Consider the following 15,645-nt stretch of genomic DNA (forward strand, 5'->3'; position numbering starts at 1 on the left):
GATGTTCCTATGAAAGGCCAACCTGAGTTGTCATCTCGGCCTGAAGGGGGGTCAGGTAGAGCACAGTGGGGTCACCTGGGGACTGGGTCCCCAGTGTTCCTCGCCTGCTCTTCCCAGGGTGACACAGGACACACCCTCTCTTCCCAGCCTCCTTTGTGATGAAAGGGACGTGTAGGACCCTGATGACTTTCCAGAAAAGGAAATGGAAAATCTTTAGATAAATAGAGCCAGAGTGTGTCTGAGTTAGCAGGGAAGAAAGACAAAAGTGCTTGGCGTTTTCTGTGATTGCCAAAGCCGTCATGGGTTGGGGGGCAAGAGGAAGTGGGGTTTGCCGGAGACGCTGGAGCTGGACGGCTGCTCCCGCCTTGGCCAGCCAGGCTTCCTTCTGGTCTGGGCCAAAACGGGGGCTCTGACCCATCCTTCTCTCCAGTTTGCTGCAGGGGAGAAGTCTGAAGCCTGAATTGAAGGAAAGGCTGGGCTCCCACACAATCGCTTGCGGGTGTAGAAACCAGGACACTTGCATATGTTTCCAGAGCCTCCAGAGTCTCAGGCCTGGGCTGGCGACTGGGGAGGAAGTAAGGGAAGATAGGAGAGGAGGGGTTCCAGGAAGCCCCACCCTCTCTTCCTCCCTGTTTAACCTTCCAGGAGGCAGGAGAGCAAATAGGAAGGCTTGGCACCTGCCATCAGTCTGCCTGGGGCCCTGGCCGAGTGCCTTGGTGCCCTGAAACTCAGTTTTCTCACCTGGAAGCGGGAGGTTTGAGGGAGATGCCCATCAGGTGCTGCCCACGGTGCCTGCCGCTGGAGCCCTGTACTCAGGAGTGGTCACTGCTGAGCGTGTGGGCCCAGCTGCCTAGGGCCACGTCATCCAGCTGCCTCCTTTCACAAACAGGGGGCCAAAGCCTAGAGTGGGGAGGGAGGGCCTTACGGGGGCACCCAGAGAGGAAGACATTTCTCCATCTAACTCAGGAGCAGCTATGGGGCCTGGTAAGAGCTGGGGAAAGGACAGGAGGGACAGCCACTTGGGGGTGGGTCTGGAAAGGTAGGGGGAGACAGACTGACCTCCAGCAGTCAGTGGACAGGCTAAGGTCCAGTTGGCCTCGCTGCATCTCAGCTTCCGCATGGTCACCCTTCTTGATTCTCAGTGACCCCACCCCAATTCCTGTGGCCTCCCATCCAGCTCCCAGTAAAAGAGCCAGCATCTCCTGGGCCCAGACTGGGTGCTAGGCCCTGTTCCAAGCATTGTACACTTACTCCTCACACCAACCTTCAGAGGCACGGGGTATGATTATTCCCATTTTACAGGTAGGGAATCTGAGGTTCAGACAAGTTTTAATTTTGTCTGCTTGTTTTGTAACTTAGGTGACACAACTGAGACGTTGGAGCTAAGATCTAAACCCAAATAGTCAAGCTGTCCAGGCCCCTTTCTCACAGTGCACACCTCATGGTGGGTGCAGCAAGGATCCCCCAAACCTGGAGAGAGAACAGTAGGTGCAAAGACTTGGGCCTTCTGACCTACAGGTCCAGGAGAGCCAGGGCCCCGACAGCAGCAGATGTGGAGGAAGCATGAACATGGGACCAGGGACTGGGAGCTGTCTTTGCCTTCCTGTCTGAGAAATTCCTGGTCCTCAAGAGATGAGCAGTTTCCAGAATGCCCACCAACATCCCAGATGGCCAGAGCTGGGGTTTTCAGACTCTGAGAACACAAATGGGGCCCCGAGGCTCCCCCATGACAGAGGCCCTCCCCAAGGCCACCGAGGGGCTGAGAACCATCCTGCCAGACTGGCTGTCTTCCATGTGCACTTGGAGGTGGCCAGGCCCAAGGGAGCCAGCTGGTCCCAAGGTCACCAACAGCTTTAAAAACAATGGGCAGTGGGTCTAGCCGTGGCTGGGGCCAGAACAAAGGCTCGGGCACTTCCTCGCATTGAGGCCCCCTCCTTCACGGTCTGCCAAGGCGGGAGACTGAGGAAGCCTTCATCAGGAGGTAGGGATGTTTTGCAAAGACTGTTCCCTGGAGAGCTGCAGCCGCCAGTGCCGGCGGGGGAGCACACAGAGGGAATGGTTACTCAAGGCCGAGATCTGCCTGCCAGGAAGCAGGGGAGAGAGGGGCCTTGACTCCAGGCCCATGGGGTCCCACCTTGCTCCCCAGGCTGAATCACTAAAATGCAGCAGGGTATCGCCCACCTACTCCACCTCTCCGTGGCCCTAGCTCGGAAGTTGGCATCTTTTCTCTGAGCCGCCCTCCACACTGTTGCAGTCTGAGTCTTCTAAAACAGCCCTGCTCTCTGAAACCCCCCATGGCTCCCCAGGGCTCACAGAGGCAGCTCAAGCTCCTTTGCTTGACATGCAAAGCCCTTCAGGATCCAGCCCTAATATCCTCCATCTTCCTGCCACCCCAGACTCCCCAGGCCGCTTCCCCTGGCAGCTCTGTCCCCGCCCATCCCCCCTGGAGTGCCTCTGCCCCTCCTGCTTCCCTACCTTCCTTCAGGGTCAGGCTTCAATCCTCCCTCTCCAAGAAGCCTGCCTAACTGCTCCCATCCATACAAGTTCCCTCCTCTGAGCCCTATGCCCCCAGTAAAATCCAAGAAAGGATCTGAGCCCAGGAGTTTGGAGAACAGGGTGCCAGGAGATCAATCAATAATGGAACAATCCTTCCTTAGACTAAGGTTCCCACACACAGCGCAGTCTGTTGACACAGTTGTCCTCATGTAATTATTAGTAGCACCCCCTCAGTTTCGGCCCCTGTGCTAGGGCAGGGGACGGGTGAGGCAGACGGGGCAGGGCCCAGTGTCCCCAGTGCCCTGAGAGTGCCCACCCTGGGTGCCCCAGCAGGGCACAAGGAGATGGGGGAGGGGAGGTGGGCGCTTATCCCCCAGGGCTCCACTCCACAGGGAGGTGGGACTTTGCTGAGCCTCGCAGATGTCAGCAGGCCTTAAAACAGAACTTGCCAGATAAGCACCCAGGATCACCCTTATCAGAGGCCACAGGAAAGGCGCCAGGTTTAATCTCAAAACCACACCCAACTCAACGGTTTAGAGACCTCAGGCAGCACCTCCCCAGCCAGACACCCAGTGACTGGGGCTTTATGCCCGGAGGTGGGGCAGGGGGTGAAGGGAGGGGGCAGATGTAGGCCTGAAGGGGCTTCTTCAAAGAGAGGAATGAACCTTGAGTTTCATCCCCCCATGATGGGACTGGTACCAGTTGGTGGCAGGGATGAGGGAGAGACGGAAGACCAGGTGGCCCCTGCCACACACACACACACACACACACACACACACACACACACACAGTAAAGGGGGAAACCGGTAGCTGTGTGACCGACACCCACTCACTGGGAGCTGGGCTAGTGAGAGAGGAGCTGATCAAGGGCACTCAGCCAGGTAATCTAGGAGGGCTTCCTAGAGGAGGGCCCTTAGAGACAGACTTTGTGGGATCGGTAGTATTTGACAGATGGACACGGGGAGCTGGAGGGCAGGGACCCAGGTGCAGCGAAGAGCACCTGTGAAGGCCTCAGGCAGTGAGGAGCTCACCAGGGAAGCAGCTGCTATGGTCTGGGGTGGGGAGTGCATGGAGCTGGAGAAGGCAGAGGCGGAGATGGAATTAGAGGCAGATTAGAATCATCCCCCCACCCCACGGCCTCCCCATCAGATGTATTCCCTTCCCCCCAAAGACCATGCTGGTGGTCTGGTCTCCAAGAGACCCCCGTGAAGGAGAAACGTCCTAGGAGGGCTCTTAACTACAGACTGCTATCTGGTCAGTTTCCCCATCTGTAAAGAGAGGGCTTTCAGTGACTTCCTGAGGAACAGGATGTGGGAATGTGGGCCGGACAGTGGGATGAAGCACCACACACTGAAATGGCATGGAAGGAGGGGCGGGAAGGCAGACCGAGCACCCAGCCAGGGGGGCACTGCTCCCTGTGTCGTGCAGAGCGGGTCTGCCGGAGCAGCATCCCCAGCAACGTGTGGGCGCTGGCGGTGTACGCCCCAAACCCAGGGCAGCCTGCCTGCCACCCGCCCCCCCACCGCCAGCCCACCCCTCGTCCTGCATTAAGCAATCCCCATTATCACAAATGCCTGGCATTTTTGCCTGGTAATTCCAGCTCCCACAGCCCGGTGAGGATTAGGGCATGATTAGGGAGTGAGGAGGACTCTGGTGGGTGGAGAGAAATACCTGCAAAAGGACTTGGCAGCCTCCTTGCCTCCTGCAAGTGTCAGGATCCCGAAAGGAATCAGTGGTCAGTAAGGATGGTCCATGGGGCCTCTGGTAGCAAAGGTCATCAGCATGCGTCGCCTCCATGCCCTCCTTGCCTCTCCACTAGTACCGTCCTCCCTGGGAGCATCACAGTAGCCCCTCGACGTGCCCCCTGACTCTGCCTGCCGCACACCCACTCCCCCGCCAAGGAGAAAGGTCTGAAGGAAAGCTCTGAGCAGTCCTTGTCTCCGGAGAAAATGTCCCAGCCTCAGGGCCCACCGTCTAAGTCCTTCACCTGCTCTGCCTCCCGTCCTAATCCTCCCACTCTCGGGTCGCCCCTGATGAGACAAAAAGACATCCTGGACTTTGATGGTCTCTTGGCTCTCACCGTTCCTTTCGGCTGGAATGAACTTCCATCCAATTCTCCACTTGTCCAAACCCTTCAAGGTCCAGGTTAGATGCTGCACCGAGGAGCCTCTTCTAGCCCACGCTGGAAATATTAAGAGCGAACGCTTACCAAGTCCTTGTGATGTGCAGGCCCTATTCCCCGTGCTCACACTCATTACGGACTTATTGGGGGTGGGGTGGGGATTTCATTTTGCCAATGAGGAAACTGAGGTCCAGAGAGCTTATGTCAAGTGCTCATGGCTACACAGGCAGGAAGTGGTGAGTCGGGACTAAACTCAGGCCCTCTGGTCCCGATGCAGCTTCTTCCCTTGTGTCTATATAGCACTCCTCTTGCTTGTCCCTTCAGTACCTCTTCATTAAGGGGAAGACTTCTGAGTTTCCAAACTGTCACCCCACAAAATCGCAAGCTCCAGGGCAGAGCTTCCAAGACTTGCCCCTCACCGCTCCCGGCCCTCCCAGAAGCCTGGGCCCACTGCTGCCCCCTCTTCCACCAGCAGTGCCTCCGATGGGTTAGGCCCCAGCCCCCACGCCCTGACTTCCCTTCCGGCTCAGACACAGAGACCCTGGGGAGCAGTCAGGCGGAGTCTGGACGCAACATTACCTTAGGATTTCCCCAAATGCCCCTCCGAGCCCTGTCGCAGCTCTGGCCCCCAGAGAATTCTCACAGCTCTACTGGAAACTCTTCTTCTTACCTGTGCTGCAACCATGTGGAACTTACAGAGAAGGGTGGAAATGGTCCTGCCAAGGTTGGCGCACCCATCACGCCTTCTAGCCATGCGAGGTGAGGAAGCACTGGGCTGGCAGTGGAAGAGGCCAGCAGCTGGTGAGGGCTTCCTTGGAGAGAGGAATTGGTGTGCTGGGATCCCCTTCCCCACTGCCTCCTAGTGGAGCATCTCCTCTCCTTAAGCCAAGTGAGGGAGGCGTCAAGAAAACTCCTCGAAAGCCTGTCATGGTGCCCTGCAGTGTGGGACGGTCCCTGACTCCCACCTGGGGACAATGACATGTCACTGCCCCCAATGGGTGGCTGGGCAGACAGGCGGCCTGAGGTGGGAAGGTCTGACTTCCAGAATTGGGGAGGCAAAGACGTGTCGGTGCTTTGCTTGGTTCAAATGTGGATCCTGCGGAAGGAAGACTCTCATCTTTTTAAAAGGGGAAGGAGGGAGGTTGACTCCACCGGAAGCTGGATGGGGGCAGGTGCTGGGAGCCTCCATTAGCACCAGCTTGAGGACGAGTCACCTGACTCAGGAGAGACCCCTGTGGGTGGGAGGTCCCCCACAAGAACAGGGGGAGGAGGAGCTTTCCAGTGACCAGAGTGGAGTTAGGTGTTGCCATCAGCCTGGTCTCACTGTTCGCACTGCTGGAAGAGCAGTGGAATTGGCCTACTCTTTCATCCAGAGACAAAGAAACGAACAATCGAGAGAAGGAGAATCCAAGGGGAAATACAGACGTCCCTCGGTCTCCAAGGGGGATTGGTTCCAGGATGCACCAAGGATACCAAATTCTGAGGATGCTCAAATCCCATAGTGGGGCCCTCAGTATCCGCTGATGCAGAACCCACGGATACAGGGAGCCAACTGCAATAAGAAAGAACAAAGCTGCTTCCTGCTCACATCTCACTGAGGTCTCTGCTTGTTCAATAAACCGGCTCCCCCGTGCATGAGGAGGCCAGAGAGAGAGAGCAGTCAAGCCCAGGTTCAGTCTTTGAGAGGCCACTCGACCCTAGGATATGGTTCTTAACCTTCTGGGGGAAAAGAGACGGGTGTTGTTCCAAGATCAAGGCCATGAGGTAGGCTATAGACTCTCTCCCCAGAAAATTACACAAATGTACATGTACACAAAGATTTTAATTTAATTTGGCGGGGCGGTGGGTGGGGGGCGGCTATGGACCCTCTGAAGCCTACCCACAGTCTCCTTAGAAAACCCAGCAGCCCAGAAGGAGAGCACCATGTGTGAGGAAGCAGGCCTGCATTTCATTCTGGTAGGTTTGGCAGTGGTACCGTGGGCTCATTCTGACTTGTGGACCTGGGAGAGGGCGGTGCTGGGCTTTGCTCATCTTCCTTTCCAGATAATCCCAGGCAAGGGACGTCATGATGCACATGTACCCATGTCTTGGCTTCTAGAAAAGTGCTTTTGTAATTTGTTGGAACTGGTCTTCCCAAGCAACGCTGGGAATATTTTGATTTCTCCAGTTCCGCCCATGGCACCCTGGTCAGGAGGTTAAGTGTTTTATTGAAAAGACACACTTTTCCTTCCCAGGCTGATAAACAAGGCCACTGCAGGGAAACCGACTTCCTCCACCCGGTCGCTCAGCTGGAGAGGCCTGATCCTGGCCAAGGAAAACAAATGCATAAACATTTCAGGGACATATAGGAAGCATTTCTGCTGGACGCCTGCTGTGAATGGCCACTGGAGTTTACACAGCAAACTCCACAGGGGCCGTTGCACAGCCTGGACGAAGCTCTCCCTGCCAGCTCCTCCCTGCCGCTCCCCAAAGACCCCCAGTCCGGCCACCGCTCTTCTTACCCAGCTCACGAGAGCACAAAACAGCCTCTTTAGTTGTCACCGCCAAATGCCAGTTTTGCCTCCTGCATGCCTGGCCCTTAAAGAGGAGGGGGTCTCCCTCGGGGGGAGCACGGCCCCCGAGCTGCTTGTGTCCTGAGCCCAAGGGGGCGCACGGAGGCTGAGGGCTGGTTGGAACGAAGGAGGCTCCGAGTACAATTTTCCCTTCACAAGCGATTATGGAGTTTTCCCCCTTCCCACCTATCCTACCCTCAGTCTGGAATGCGAGGGTCTCCACAGCCTCTGCCCACCGGAGCAGTTCGGCCACTTCTCTCCGCACACGCCCCGCTGCAGCCACACGGGGGACCACACTCAGTCCCTCTTCTCATCCTCACCTCGGTGTCCTCCCTGGCCAAGAGGTCCCTCCCTGAAAGGTTCTTTTCCCCATATCTGCTTGGCCAGGTGTAGCCTACCCTCCAGGTCCACATGACCGTCCTCATGGGGCCTCGCAGAGATCCAGGTCGGCCCCGAGATGGGCTCCCAGGGAGCCTGAGTTTCTCCTGGTCGGCACAGCTTTCGGAGCCTGGTGCCTTAGACCTGGGGCTGATCCACAGAAGCCAGGCCAAACCAGAAGCCCAGCCAGGGACACCAGTGGGCCAGAGGGCATGGTTCGCCTGCAGAGACCCTCGTTAGGTGACGACTTAGCCCACAGGTCTCCGGGGCTCTGGGGCCCCTCCACCCATCACCATCCCCACCCCAGCCATGAGCCGGCCAGACCTCATGCTTCCTTTGCGGCAACAGAACAAATGAGGTTCGGCCCTTAGCATGGGTTTGACTCCTGTTTTATAGAAAGCCAACCATCAGAAATAACGAGTGCCCAGGGTCCCGGGCCGACCATATCAGAGGCTTGGCAAGGGGCCGGCCCCGCAGGGAGCAAGGGAGGGATGCAGAGAAAAGGCAGCAGAGACCCCACCAGCCTCCTTCCGGGCCTTGGCAGTCACCGCTCAGCTGGGAGGGGCTGCACAGCGGCACTTTGGGTCCACAGCACAGTCCTGGGCAGGCCCTTCATGGAAGGGGCGGGGAGGTTCTGGATGCTTCTGCAGCAGTGCTGGCCCAGGTGCTGGCCCAGACTTGTCCCTGAGGCCCAGGGCTCAGCCGTCACCCCCAGCGATGTGTGCTGGAGCCATGGGGCTCACCCACATGGAGGGTCACAGGATGGGGTCTGAGCCGTTCCAGTTCACCGATGCCCCCTTCCACCTAAGAGCAGAGGAACAGAGAAAGAGTTACAGCTGCAGGGGCCACACAGGAGCCAGCTCCTGTCCTCACTCACCGGAATTCCTCTCTCCAGGCCTTCGAGGATTTCAAGTTCCAACGTGCCCACCTCACCCCTCCACACTCACAGACAAGCCTACACACCAGGCCCCTACAAAACAAACGCACCTAAACCCCTCAAATGAGGTGCGTGATCTACACGCATCTGAATCCAGCCACTTTCCAGGGGTGCCTGATGGTGGCACTTTAAAGGCACATGGGGTGCTTCCCTGGTGGCTTAGTGGTTGAGAACCCGCCTGCCAATGCAGGGGACACGGGTTCGAGCCCTGGTCCGGGAAGATCCCACATGCTGCGGAGCAACTAAGCCTGTGCGCCACAACTACTGAGCCTGCGCTCTAGAGCCCGTGAGCCACGACTACTGAGCCCACGTGCCACAACTACTGAACTCCGCGCACCTAGAGCCCGTGCTCCACAACAAGAGAAGCCACCACAATGAGAAGCCTGTGCACCGCAAAGAAGTAGTAGTCCCACCGCAACAAAGAGAAAGCCCACGCGCAGCAACGAAGACTCAACACAGGCAATAATAAAAACAAATAAATAAATTTTAAAAATAAAAATAAAGGCACATGGGAAGACCTAAATATGGAGACATCCTGGAGGGTTCAAGGCATGGAAGGCGGTCCAGTTGCTGGAGCCCAGAAGGGTAGGCATAGGGCATAGGGAGAAGCGGGAGCGGCACCACATGGGACCCAGGAGGCCTTGCAAGGATTCTGGGCTTTGCTCTAAGAACCGCTAGTGAAGGGCTGTGAGTCGTTCAGTAAAGCACTGATTTGCCTTTTTTTTTTTTTTTTTTTTAAATTTTATAGCTACTTTATTTATTTATTTCTTTATTTTTGGCTGTGTTGGGTCTTCAGTTCGTGCGAGGGCTTTCTCTAGTTACGGCAAGTGGGGGCCACTCTTCATCGCGGTGCAGGGACCGCTCTTCATCGCGGTGCGTGGGCCTCTCACTATCACGGCCCCTCCCGTTGCGGGGCACAGGCTCCAGACGCGCAGGCTCAGTAGTTGTGGCTCACGGGCCCAGCTGCTCCGTGGCATGTGGGATCTTCCCAGACCAGGGCTCGAACCCGTGTCCCCTGCATTAGCAGGCAGATTCTCAACCACTGCGCCACCAGGGAAGCCTGATTTGCCTTTTTAAAAAATTACTTTATGAAGCCTTAAGAAGCACTGAGTATAATTAAACAGGAGTCCAGGGTTAGACACAATTTAATAATAGTTCAATTCCAAAATTAAAGTTATTACAAGTGCTGAGACCAGCACTTGATTTTAATCCATGGAACTAGTTTTCTAAAACAACTCAGAGGAATCATTTATAGCAGATGGAATATTTCTGAAAAATCTGGCATTAGGCGTATCATACATAGACGTACATCCTAAGATTATACAAACTAGGAAACAGATGTTGCACGCCTCAACAGCAGTACTGGAGCACGGAGTTTGAGACTGGGGTTTAGAAACGCTTCCCAGGGTGTGGGGTTTGGGGAGGGAGCAGACATTTTCAAAACCTGAAGTTTTTCTTCAGGACTGAAGTCAAAATTGTAACTGCCACAGAGGAGGAAAACAGGGATGCTTTTACTTTACTTGTACATCTGCGTTGGAAAGTCCAGTACAGGCAGACCTCATTTTATTGGGCTTTGCTTTTCGCTCTTCACAGATACTGTGTTTTTTTCACAAATTGAAGGTTTATGGCAACCCTGTGTCAAGCAAGTGTATCGGTGCCATTTTTCCAACAGCATTTGTTCTCTCTATGTCTCTGTGTCACATCTGAGTAATTCTCGAAGCAGTTCAAACTTTTCCATTATTATTAAATTTGTTATGGTGAGCTGTGATCAGTGATCTTTGATGTTATTATCGCAGACAGATTACAACTCACTGAAGGCTCAGACGACAGCATTTTTAGTAATAAAGTATTTTCTAATTAAGGTGTGTACATTGCTTTTTAGACATAATGCTATTGCATGCTTGATAGACTACAGGATAGTGTAAACATAACTCTCATATGCATTGGGAAACCAAAAATTTGTATGACTCGCTTTACTGCACTGGTCTGGAATGAACCCACAACATCTCTGAGGTCTGCCTGTATCCCTGAGATTGGACCTGCTGCAAGAAGGGAGTGAACAGGTTCTCCCAAAGTAAGGCTGTTGCATTTCCCAATCTAATGCTTAGAAGCATCACGAAGTTTCAGTAGTGGTTCGCCATAAAGCCAACGTTCTCCATCTTCATGAATAACCTAGACCCCCACTGAATTTCTCTCTATTCCTTCCTCAGGCTTCTGCTCTTTGTCTTTCTTCTCGCTTGTGCCTTGCTTCAATGGCCGCATCAATGTCTCTGATTTTTAGGTCGAGAGAGACGGCCTTGCAGAGGCAGTGGGATTCATACTCTGTTCTGTTCTTTCAACCTACTTTCCTCCTGATTACGGGCAACTTCTTGGTCTCTGTAAAGACTGTATGACCCCCTGTTGAGTATTTTGCATATTTTACACCATTCCATTTCCCTTCAAGTGAGCAAAAAGATCTGTCATTTGGAGAAGAAAAAATCTTAGTGGTAATTCTGTGCAGGAGTAGCATGGGAGACTATATTTGCATATAGCTCGTTTTGGAACAATTGATATGTGCGTTCTCTTCCTAGCTCCACCCACGGCGCTGTAAGGACAAGCCTTCCATAACCACTGGGGAATGTGAGAATATAACAGTTGTCATAGTCTAGACACAAGGCACAGCCCTGCCCTATGTTGTGCACGCCAATCAACATCCCAAGAAATTTTCATCTGGTCCATATATGAATGCTGGAGTGCATCTTCTTGTTGAAACAACTCAGCAAAAAAGGCTGAGATGGGTGGATGATGGAAAAGTTGCTCAGCCCTGAATGTTATACTGTTTCAAGAAACTAGTCCCTCTAAAACTAGCTCTCTGTTCTCTTCCGTGTCATTTGGTAGTGCCTCATGAGGCTGCAAGGTCTCACCCAAAATGCAGTTGTATGGCTTTTCGGCAACTGATCCTTTGCTTCCTGCGTGAAAGTCTGAGAGCTACCATTTGACCACCTGAACCATTTGGTCCCTGGGATCCTTCTGGTCACAGATACTCAGAGGCAGGTCTGGATGTGCAAAAAGTTCGCATATATTTCTAGAAGGGGGCTTCTCTCAAGAGTAATTGTTGGAAGAACTACCTTAGTAAGATCCATTCCAAGCCTAACCTGTGATAAGAAATGTGTGATAACCTCTCGTCCTCATCCATGGACCCTGCCTCTGCTTCATCATCAGTCATATCGTGTGCATCCACATGGTCAGTATCACTTGTTCTGTTGGATGTGGAAGAATTAAGTGATTGTTTGGAACCCGGGTGCTTTAGACTGTTTCCTGTGTGTCAGCACTGAGGCAGATCTAGAGGAATCTATTAGACGCTTTGGGGTTGAGCCACTTTGATGGAACCCATCAGCATCATAGCATTCATCACTGCTCGAAGGAGAGATACTGGGATGGTAGGCATCTGGAGACAACCTGGCAACCCCGGGAGAAGTCAGGCTGCTCCTTGGTGGTGAGTGCCCATTGCCTGCACTTTTGGTGCTGGACCCTGATGATGCCTCAGGGTAGCCAGTATAGGTTCAGCTGGTGGGGAAGACACGTGCAGCTCTGACTTGCACAACTGAGCAGGTTCGGGAGGTAAGGCGAGCTGGGAAGGCACTGAGATAACCACAGGTTCCAAGGGAGTAGGTGGACCTACAGCATCTACTGGGTTAACAGCACTTTAGCAACCTGTAGCAACATAAGGCGAAGCCTTAGTGATTGTACTGTGCAACCTGAGGTTTTCAGTTTTCTTGCTCTGTTCCTCATTGTTGCAGTTTTGAAACACATCATTAAAAAGCTTTTACAGTAAGTCCCCTACATACGAACCTTCAAGTTGCGAACTTTCAAAGATGCAAACGTGCGTTCCATCAACGTCAGGCGTGAGTGAAACTGCAGCTTGCCCTCCGTCTCCTATTGCTGACGATCCTTCAGCGCTACCATCTCCCACCTCCTCTCCCTCCTCCAGTCAGTAACTCGTCTTGCCTGTTCACTCGATGCCAGCCTCTGTGTGCCAGCTGTTGTACTGCACTACTGTAGTTTTCAAGGTACTGTACTATAAGATTAAAAATGTTTTCTTGGGCTTCCCTGGTGGCGCAGTGGTTGAGAATCTGCCTGCCAATGCAGGGGACACGGGTTCGAGCCCTGGTCTGGGAAGATTCCACATGCCGAGGAGCAACTGGGCCCGTGAGCCACAACTACTGAGCCTGCGCGTCTGGAGCCTGCGCTCCGCAACAGGAGAGGCCGCGACAGTGAGAGGCCCATGCACCGCGATGAAGAGTGGCCCCGCTTGCCGCAACTAGAGAAAGCCCTTGCGCAGAAACAAAGACCCAACACAGCTAAAAATAAATAAATAATAAAAATAATAAAAATAAAGGAATTCCTTTTTTAAAAAAAGGTTTTTTTATTTTTGTATTTGTTGTTTTTTATGTATTATTTGTGTGAAAAGTATTATAAACCTATTACAGTACAGTACTATTTAGTCGACTGTGTTAGTTGGGTACCTAGGCTAACTTCGTTGGACTTAACGAACACACTCTTGGAACGGAACTCGTTCGTATGTAGGGGACTTACCGTCCTGTTAAGATTTGTAGAGGAGTATCAGCCTCTGTAAGTTTCCTATCAAAATCTTAGACACTAGGGACACATCCTGAATCCAGACATCCAGGGGTGGAAGATGGAAGGGAGGGGAGTAACATTCCCGCCCACAGCCTGGCTCCAGACAGGCACCAGGGACGCAGGTTTGCAAAGGCCAAACTACTGCCCAGACCAGTTTGGATTCTTGCCCCCAGTCATGGAGAGAAGGATGGGGAAGAGTCAGAAATAGACCAGACTTCCTGTATCCCTATAAGATCCATCCTCAGCCTGGCCCACAAGGCCCTTCCCTTATTGCTCTCTGTCCCTCGCAGCCTTACCCTCCCCATACTGACAGGTAGACAGAAGTTCCTCCTGTGAGCTCCCAATGTGACAAAATAGGGTTTGGCTTCAGTACAGGGGTGAGTCATACTCACCTGCTGCTAGACGCCCAGGTCACACCAACAGTCACCGAGTCCTAAGGTCAGGCTGGGAGGTTTATGCTACCTGTGAGGCTTTTCACAGAGGTAACTAACCTACCCAATCCTGGACTACAGGTGCTGAGGCAGGGAGAGTATTGGAAACACAGAAAGAAGCAGTTCACAACTACAACAGGAAATCAAAGCAGAGACGTTCTGAAAGGGCTGAAATGCTGGGATACTGTGCTTATTTAGGGGATGAATGGTTCCCCCGAAGGAACGGTTCTGAACGTCTATGGATCAGTTACAAGGATGAAAAAGAAGAACTCTGCATATGCAATTAGGGGCTGATAGAGAAAGGGGAGGGATGGAATGGACCGGTTTCTGAGTGCAGAGGTGCCGTCAAGGCTCACTCAGCTATGCTGATGTAGAGGAGGCTGAGGGTGTGAGAGTTTAGAGCAGCGTTCCTCAACCTGGGCACAGCGGACATTTTGGTCTGGATAATTCTGTTGGGGTCGGGGGGAGGAGGGCTGTCTTGTGCATTGTGGGACATCTGGCACCCTCCCGCAAACGAGCGACAACCAAAAATGTCCCCAGACTTTGCCAAGTATCCCCCGGGGTGCAAAATTGCCCCCAGTTGAGGACCACTGGCTTCGGGGTTGAGCTCAGTGAAGATGCCGTGGTCCCCAGAGCTGAGGTCAGCTCAGCATCATGGGCAGGCCCATCTCTTGCCCACGACTGAATCCCTTTCTTCCCCAGCAGCCATCACTGCATCAGAGCAGCAGTTACCTTGACTTCACAGATTTTCAACATGATGCCTTGCTGTATCAGCAAGGAGAAGAGGGCAGGCCTGGTTTTAAAGCCACCAGAGCTGACCAGTAGAAATACACCCAAGAACTCCTCTTACTCACTTTGGATTTCCAGACAAGTATCCTGTGTGCAAGTGTCCTGTCCTACGCGCCAGCTGCTGGCAGTCAGGGCAACTACAGAATGAGCCCCAAGGCTGTCTCTCACCTGCAAACCTGGCCGGTGCTGCGCCCTCCACCTGGAAGGACCATCCTCCCTCTCCACCCCTCCTCCTTCAGGGTCAGATCCAGGAGCCCTCCTTCCGGAAGTATCCTCCCTCAGCACTGCTGTCAGGCTCTCCCCGGCCATGCTGTCATGGGGTCCCCCTCTCCTGCTAGACTGTGAGCCCCTAAAGGGCAGAGCTGGTCTCACTTGCCTCCATCCCCTCAATGACCTCTAGCTCCGTGTTGGGCTCCCAGGGATGCCGCTGAGTGAACACAGCCCCTGCACACGCCCTGCCCCTCCTCAAGCCCTGGCACCAGAGGGAAAACCTGAGTCTTCATCACACTTCACTCTCCCTCCCCTTTGACCCCGGTGGTCACCGAGCCCTGTCCATGGCCCACCCCCACTCTCTCGTCCCTTCCCCTCTGCCTCCTCCCATTCTTCCTCCTCCCCCCACTTGCCTGTGCGCCCCCTGAGGTCTCCAAAGGAGAGGGAATGCTTCTACATCTCCTCTCGACCTCATAACAGCTCAGGGAAGGCACTGTTTTGCCCGATCGACAGATGGGGAAACTGAGGTCCAGACAGAGCCAGCCCTTCTAGAGGTCATGCCACGTGACGGCAGCAGAGCCAGGACTCAGCTGGGGTCCCCAGACTCCTGCTGGGTGCTCCGCTCCGCATAGCGGCGTTGCACGTGCCATGAACAAGGAGCACCAGGGGCAGCTGTGCGTGTGGGGTGCAGGGAGGGAACTCACAAGAGGGGGTTGGGCAGTGGGAGCACCAGGAGCCCTCTCTCAGTGGGTGAGGGGCACTGTGAAGAGGGCATCTAGGCAAGAAGGGTGTCAGCAGAGGCGTGAAGGCTGGGGCCGACTCCTCAGGCGGGCGGGTGAGCAGGTGAGGGAGGTAGGCGCTCGGCTCCAGCCCCTCAAAGGCACCGTTCCCAGCTGAAATTACATTTTCCATTTTTTGCCTGAGCCTCCAAACAGAAACATCTGTCGCCCAGGCCCAGGCCCCGGCCCCGGTTATGAGTTCTTTCCTCTTTTCTCTGGCCTGTTGACAACCGTTTCATTTTCTCCCATTCTAGCGAGGCTGGAAGCTTGAGAGAGGTCAGTGTGTGTGTCTTCTTTGGAAATGACCATAAATGAGTCTTTTTTTTTTGCT

At 53.9% G+C, this 15,645-nt stretch overlaps 1 pseudogene; it reads right to left on the bottom strand.

The window, feature by feature from the left end:
- Positions 1-10,099: 10,099 nt before the first annotated feature.
- Positions 10,100-14,860, bottom strand: LOC103001277 (oxysterol-binding protein-related protein 9-like; annotated as a pseudogene).
- Between the last annotated feature and the right edge of the window lie 785 nt (positions 14,861-15,645).

Source organism: Balaenoptera acutorostrata, chromosome 7 (assembly GCF_949987535.1).
Source record: "Balaenoptera acutorostrata chromosome 7, mBalAcu1.1, whole genome shotgun sequence".
Classification (NCBI taxonomy): Eukaryota; Metazoa; Chordata; class Mammalia; order Artiodactyla; family Balaenopteridae; genus Balaenoptera; species Balaenoptera acutorostrata.